Source organism: Poecilia reticulata, linkage group LG8, assembly GCF_000633615.1.
Source record: "Poecilia reticulata strain Guanapo linkage group LG8, Guppy_female_1.0+MT, whole genome shotgun sequence".
Lineage (NCBI taxonomy): Eukaryota > Metazoa > Chordata > Actinopteri > Cyprinodontiformes > Poeciliidae > Poecilia > Poecilia reticulata.
In genome coordinates, this window is record NC_024338.1 from 15,540,008 (window position 1) to 15,545,914 (window position 5,907).

Consider the following 5,907-nt stretch of genomic DNA (forward strand, 5'->3'; position numbering starts at 1 on the left):
TTTCGCCATGACAATACATTAATTTCATGAGTCAACAGGCTACGWCTGGCAGTTTGTGTCAAGCTAAACAGTGTTTAATTGGATTCTGAGCCATGGCAACGCCACCAGAGGCTTGTTTCCATCTTTTATTTCAGCAGCACCTGGAGCGTAATGGTAGTGATTACATCCCTCCCGCGGTGTCCYGGTGGTTGTACCCTCGCGGGCCCCTGGGAGGAGACGGCTGAMAGTCGTAGTGCGTGCAGCGCCTGCTGCCCTGTTTAACTGCTGGCAAACCCCGAGCTTCTGCTGCTGAGGATTTTAGTTACAGCACTGCCGAGACGAACGCGGGTTCTAAAGGAATTAATGACAAACACCAAATGAATTGCTCGCTTGCACAAAGTCAGACCGCTGAGATCCCAGAGTGTTTCTGCAAAACAGAACCGTTTTTTTGCAGAAGCATAAAACAAAAGCGGTTTACTTCAAGGTGAAATTAAATTGTTTTACAGAGAATTACTGTGTGAATAATTTTACAATTTAATAAAAATTTGAGTAATGTATTGAGTCTTAATAAACTGCTTGACTCATGCACAGTGCTTTGAGTGTTATTACTTTGACTTGTGTCTCAAAKCTGTTTGYTTACCTCTCGGCAAAACTGATTGTTGAAATTGAAAAAGTGAGAAAAGTTTTTAATTTTTGTTCCAGTTGAAGCCTATCCCARCACTCATCGGGAAAGGGCCAAGGTACAGAAAAAGGTCAAAAGTCCTTTGCAAGACCAACACAAAGACAGACAAAGCAGGCAACAACTCACACTTCAAAGCAATTWAAATGCAAAATGTTCTGCAATTTTAGAGAACTTTACAAGTTATGCAGACCACACAACCTGCTTTTATACCACAACCTTCATTCACTGATTCACACACCGTTTTTTTTTTCTAAGGCTTTGTGACACCACAGGCTTTTATATTAACAGTTGAAGAAGATATCCAGTAAACGCTCAGGGCCGGGAATTGAACCCAGGGACATCTGCATCAAGGACTGTAGCCTCATTGTATGTGACACCCGCTCTACCACTGAGCCTCAGATAAATAACAGACATTTATTTAAATGGGGAAACAAAGAAAAGAAMATTTCTGAAATAATTTTCTGCAAGAGAGGAAAGGGAGGTGTGTGCTATGGGAATTGTGAAGTTCCCCTTTGCGTTTTGAAAATGATTCGGTCCTGCTGGTAACTTCAGGCCATGACATTTTGTGCGTGCTGGAGCGGTTCGTAGTTGGTTGCAAAGTAGACGAGATGAAAGTCAGTTCTGCAATGAATTATCTTTTTGTTAAAGTTAAACATGCATTTTTGGTCATATTTTACTTGACATTTTGACCTGTACTTCTACCATTTATTCTTGCAAATGCTGAGATAATATTTAAGTCAAACTCAGGAGGATGATTTTGACATTACCCATGACGCAAGAGTGTCCAGAGTCACTCCTCAAGGGGCAAGGTATCCTGAATGTTGAGTTCTCTAAAATAATAGCTCATTAGTACACCTTTGCAGAACATTGACATGCTGAGGAGGTCGCAAATACCACCAGGGAGAGACATAACATGTAGAATACCAGCCCTCAAGGACTACCTTTGGACAACTCTGCTATAAATACCTCTCAGGAAAAAAAGGGTTAGGATAACCAAGACGTAGTAGTGATAGAACAGAGGATAATGAAGTAGTTGAAAATGCTGAAATTRCTATAGATGCTGAGGTAACTTAAGATTTACTGAAGGGTAACGCTAAAGGATAAAGGAAAACAGGATGTTAGGCACTGATAACTCAAAAATACCCAGAGGCCAAGCAATGAAAAGCCCAACAAGATGCAAACATCAAAAATTACCTTAGTGTAAGGTATTTGTTAACACTTTATACTTGTCTCTATACAAATGCATATATTAAAAATATATATTTGTGTTCYTTAGTTGTACATCTTCTCCCTGTGTTTCAGTATTCTGGAACACTATGCTCAAGTTGGTTTTAGAATAGACCAGTAAAATCAATATGTGAAAAATTGAGAGGGTATGAATAAGTTATGGTTGTACTGTCATTTCCTCTTTGTCCAGAGCTGTGCTAGAAAACACAATTCATCACGGARGGTCTAATGAGTAAAAAAAACAAAGGGTTTGGAGAGCAMTGGCTGACGAGGAACCAGGAGGATTTATTTTTTTAGCATAATGAACAACTTTAGAAAATTGAACAAATATGGTGCCATGCTGGCGTAACATCAACATTTTAATGCCGTTTTATAAATTTCACTGTGAATAGTATTACTAAGTCAAGTCAGCGTACATATGCCAGTCTTATGGGCATATTATATAAATATATGGGCATATTTTTCTTATCTGGACAGACATGTGGAAATGCTCTATAAAAAGTACATGTGTAAAAACAAGATTTTCAAAGTGTGTTTTTCATGCCTGGAAATAATGAAATCCTGTGTGAATGCATTATGATTTATGCATGAAAGGTCTAAAAAGAGCCACTGCTCATCCACACTGAAGGCAGTCCATTGAAGTGGTTTGGGAGTCTTATGAGGAATGCCTCCTGGGTGCCTGCAGTTGGAGGTTTTTCATTCACAGCCTATTGGAAAAAGACCCAGAGCTCATTTGTAGGGACAACATTAACCTTCTGGTCCGGAAACTCCCCTGGATTCCACAGAATGAGCCTGTTGGTTTTCTTGGACGCAAGGAACCTGAGCTCAGGTAAGTGGAGGATGATGGATGGAATTCAAAGCACTGTTAAGGAACATCTAAATACATTTTTGCCAAAACTAAATTATCTTTAGCTCTACTTTGGGCTTTGGATCCTGCTATTTTTCTGTGTTGTCTTTGCCTCAATGCCAGTTTTTTTTTTTTTTTTTTTAAACTTTATAAAATTCTCATGACCTTAAAAGACGCAATTGCTCACAATAATTCAAAATTAAATCCCTGAAAGACGCCAGTCTTCCTCCCACTAGGATTTTGGGAGGAACAATGATTCCTCACCTGTCTCCAGATAAACCGGGAGAAAGGTTACTGACCTCTGTGCATGAAGTCGGTCCTGACAGCACAGCGAGGGACAGAGTTGTCAGACTTGTGACCTTCAGCTCGGCCCCACACTGTCTTACAACCACAGAGTATAACGTGTGAATAATGCATCAGTTCTCCTGCTGGGACCCCCTTCAGCAGCTCACACAAGCAGATATGAACATACACAGCATTCGCATCATGGTRCGRGGTTTTCACCCATACAGTGTAATAAAGAGAGCATGTTTGACCAGCGCAGACCTGGTGTTTCAGTGTATGATACGAGRGCAAACACACGYTTTGTAGTAGCCTTTCTTAGCTGCACTACAGGCATGACAGTTTTTGCATCCCATTTTAATCCAGGATAAAACCTACATGTAATCCTAGTTCTAACAATTCCTATTCAATTATGAGAACTGGGGAAGTATGGGAAGCAAAACATCTTAAAGAAACAAGTTGGCTGCCTTCTGCTTAAGCACTGAGRATTGTCATAGCTTGGCTGGCTGAGAACCTGCACCAGCATAACTTTAATTTGGATTCTAAAAGCTTAAATAATTTTTTATTCCTTTTTATTGCATGTAGAATAAATAGCAACTGTTGCTGTTTTTGATATTTTTTGCCTAAGATATTAGCAAAACTGTAATAAAACTCAGTGAACAAGCCGCCATTGTGCTCATCAGAGTAATGTCTAACCTCCATAAAAGCAAACGAACAGTACATTGAGTCACTAGGATTCTGAATGTTTACACAGTGAAAGTGAATAGAAATGCTTGAAGCGTCTTAAAATCCCCAGAGATTCCTGGAAAGGCTGCGTGACTCTCTCTTGTTTCTCTCTGCCTTACATACAAGAGTAGCTCAGCGATTTCCACCGAGATTATTTGAATTTCACAGAGTGTTTGACATTTGATAATAGTGCTCTGGGTTTATAGATTCTAGAGTTCCCCCAATGAAGATTTCCTATCGTGTTTGTTCGTGCCACATCTCTGTGGGTGTAAGAAAAAAAAAAAAGGTGGAGGAATACAAAATATTAAAAAGAAAATACCTGTGAGATATCAAAAGGACAAATCTGATTATTGTTTCAGCTTCACGTGAGCAGACACAAATCTGCAAGCCTTCAAGGAGTATCTATATTTGCACAATACATCATGAGCAGCTGGGGTCTCGTTTGGAAGGAAGAGGAAAGCAAATGTTTGTCTAACAGTTTTGCCATCATTTATCATGACGGGAGTTATCTCGGCTATGAGACAGGCTTGTCCACCTGTTGAGACAGATGCATCGGTGTCAACATGTATGTTAATGAGGATGTGCTGTCACCACCAGAGCTGTGACTAGTTTCAGCTGACTGGGCTCGGCTACACTTGGTCGACAAAAGTGAAAAGACAGACCTCGGTAGAGGGATGAACAGATTTCCCGTGCTGCTACACGAAGGCTAAGACGTTGTGGACAAATGCAACTGTGTGGGAGTGTGATGTGGGTGAGTGGTATAGATAGTAGGAAACTGCCCACACATGCCAAACAAGTGTGAGTGTGAATTCAGTTTGTGGTTTCTCCTGATGGAAGGAATGTTTCCTGCAGTCTTCTCATCACATTGCAAATGAAATTTCATTCAGGGCCAGYCTRGCTTAACACACTTCTGTTACTTTCATATTTAAGCATGTAGATCTCGAGACCAGATAGTGAATWAATATTAGCTTTYTTTTCTAAACCTAAARAAGGGCATATAATTTCACTTTAAGCACTCTCAGTAATGTTAATAAATTTTCCGACTTCATAACTTCTAATTTGGACATTTCCAACTTTRACAGCAGCACGGAACCAATATTTCCTGGTGTTCAAGTTCCTTGTCGGAATGTTTTTGCTGTGTCACCCGCAGCCGAGCTGTGCTTCGCAGACCAGATTATGATGGAATTTACACTGTATACGAGGCAGTAAGAGGTAAATATTGATCTTAGTTATTTTTCGAATGAAATATTAATATCTTTAAGCAGAAGTTTGCTTTAAGACGMGCTTTATCATTTTTACCGCTCCTTATCTTAACTCAAKCTAAACGTCAACTCTTTCGAACGTTAGTTGATTTTAAATAGGTTTTTTTATATCACGAAAGCTTTAATAAGCTAAAATAAAAAACGCTTTTGTTGCTTCTTCATTACTTTCAGTCAAACTCTTACAATCCTGGCCCCTTTTGTAGTTGTAAAAAGTTATTCAGAACATAAGTTTTAGAGATTTATCAGAATTCCTAGARATTATTTCTGAACAATTTTAAAGTTTTTTTGTTGTTGTTGTTGTTGTAACATTAGTAATTGTGAACTTGACATTAAATGAAGAGGATTATTTTWAAATGAAAATAATCCACATTATCATAATGCATTAAGGTATGATGTCTATAACCTTAAATCTAAACACAAACTCAAAACGTAGTGCATGTATTCACAGACAAAAAAGTTTGAACTTATTGTTTTATTTTATTTAAATAACCAGCACAAACACAATAAATAAGTTTCCCAGTRTTTAATAGACAAAGTATATAGATCAGTATGAGATATTCATAGTTTTATAACCTTGAATATACATACCAAGGCTTTAAAGTATCACTTACTTACCCACAAATTTAAAATCAAAATTTATACGAATATTTCTGTTGATGCAAAATAATCGAATGTACTGCAGTTTCAAAACAGCTGTATAATGACTAGTGATTCCCTTAATTCCCAGGGAAAARGTGCAGTTTCTTGAACTGTTTCCCACAGCCTTTCCTTTTGTTTGCCTTTCCTTTAAGCAAGGGAAAGGTGTTGAATCCTACTTTCATCCAGCTGATTGGCAGTGCATGGCAGCAGATAGAGGGAGGGCTGCGTTGTGTCGCTGCGCTGCATACAGACAGAAACTGTGG

At 38.7% G+C, this 5,907-nt stretch overlaps 1 protein-coding gene across 1 annotated transcript in view; it reads left to right on the top strand.

Moving 5' to 3' along the window:
* Positions 1-4,846: 4,846 nt before the first annotated feature.
* Positions 4,847-5,907, top strand: part of kdm8 (lysine (K)-specific demethylase 8) — a 9,853-nt gene continuing 8,792 nt past the window's right edge. The window contains exon 1 of the mRNA XM_017306293.1: positions 4,847-4,955. The gene's annotated coding sequence lies outside the window, so the exon portion shown is untranslated. The remainder of the gene's footprint in view (positions 4,956-5,907) is intronic.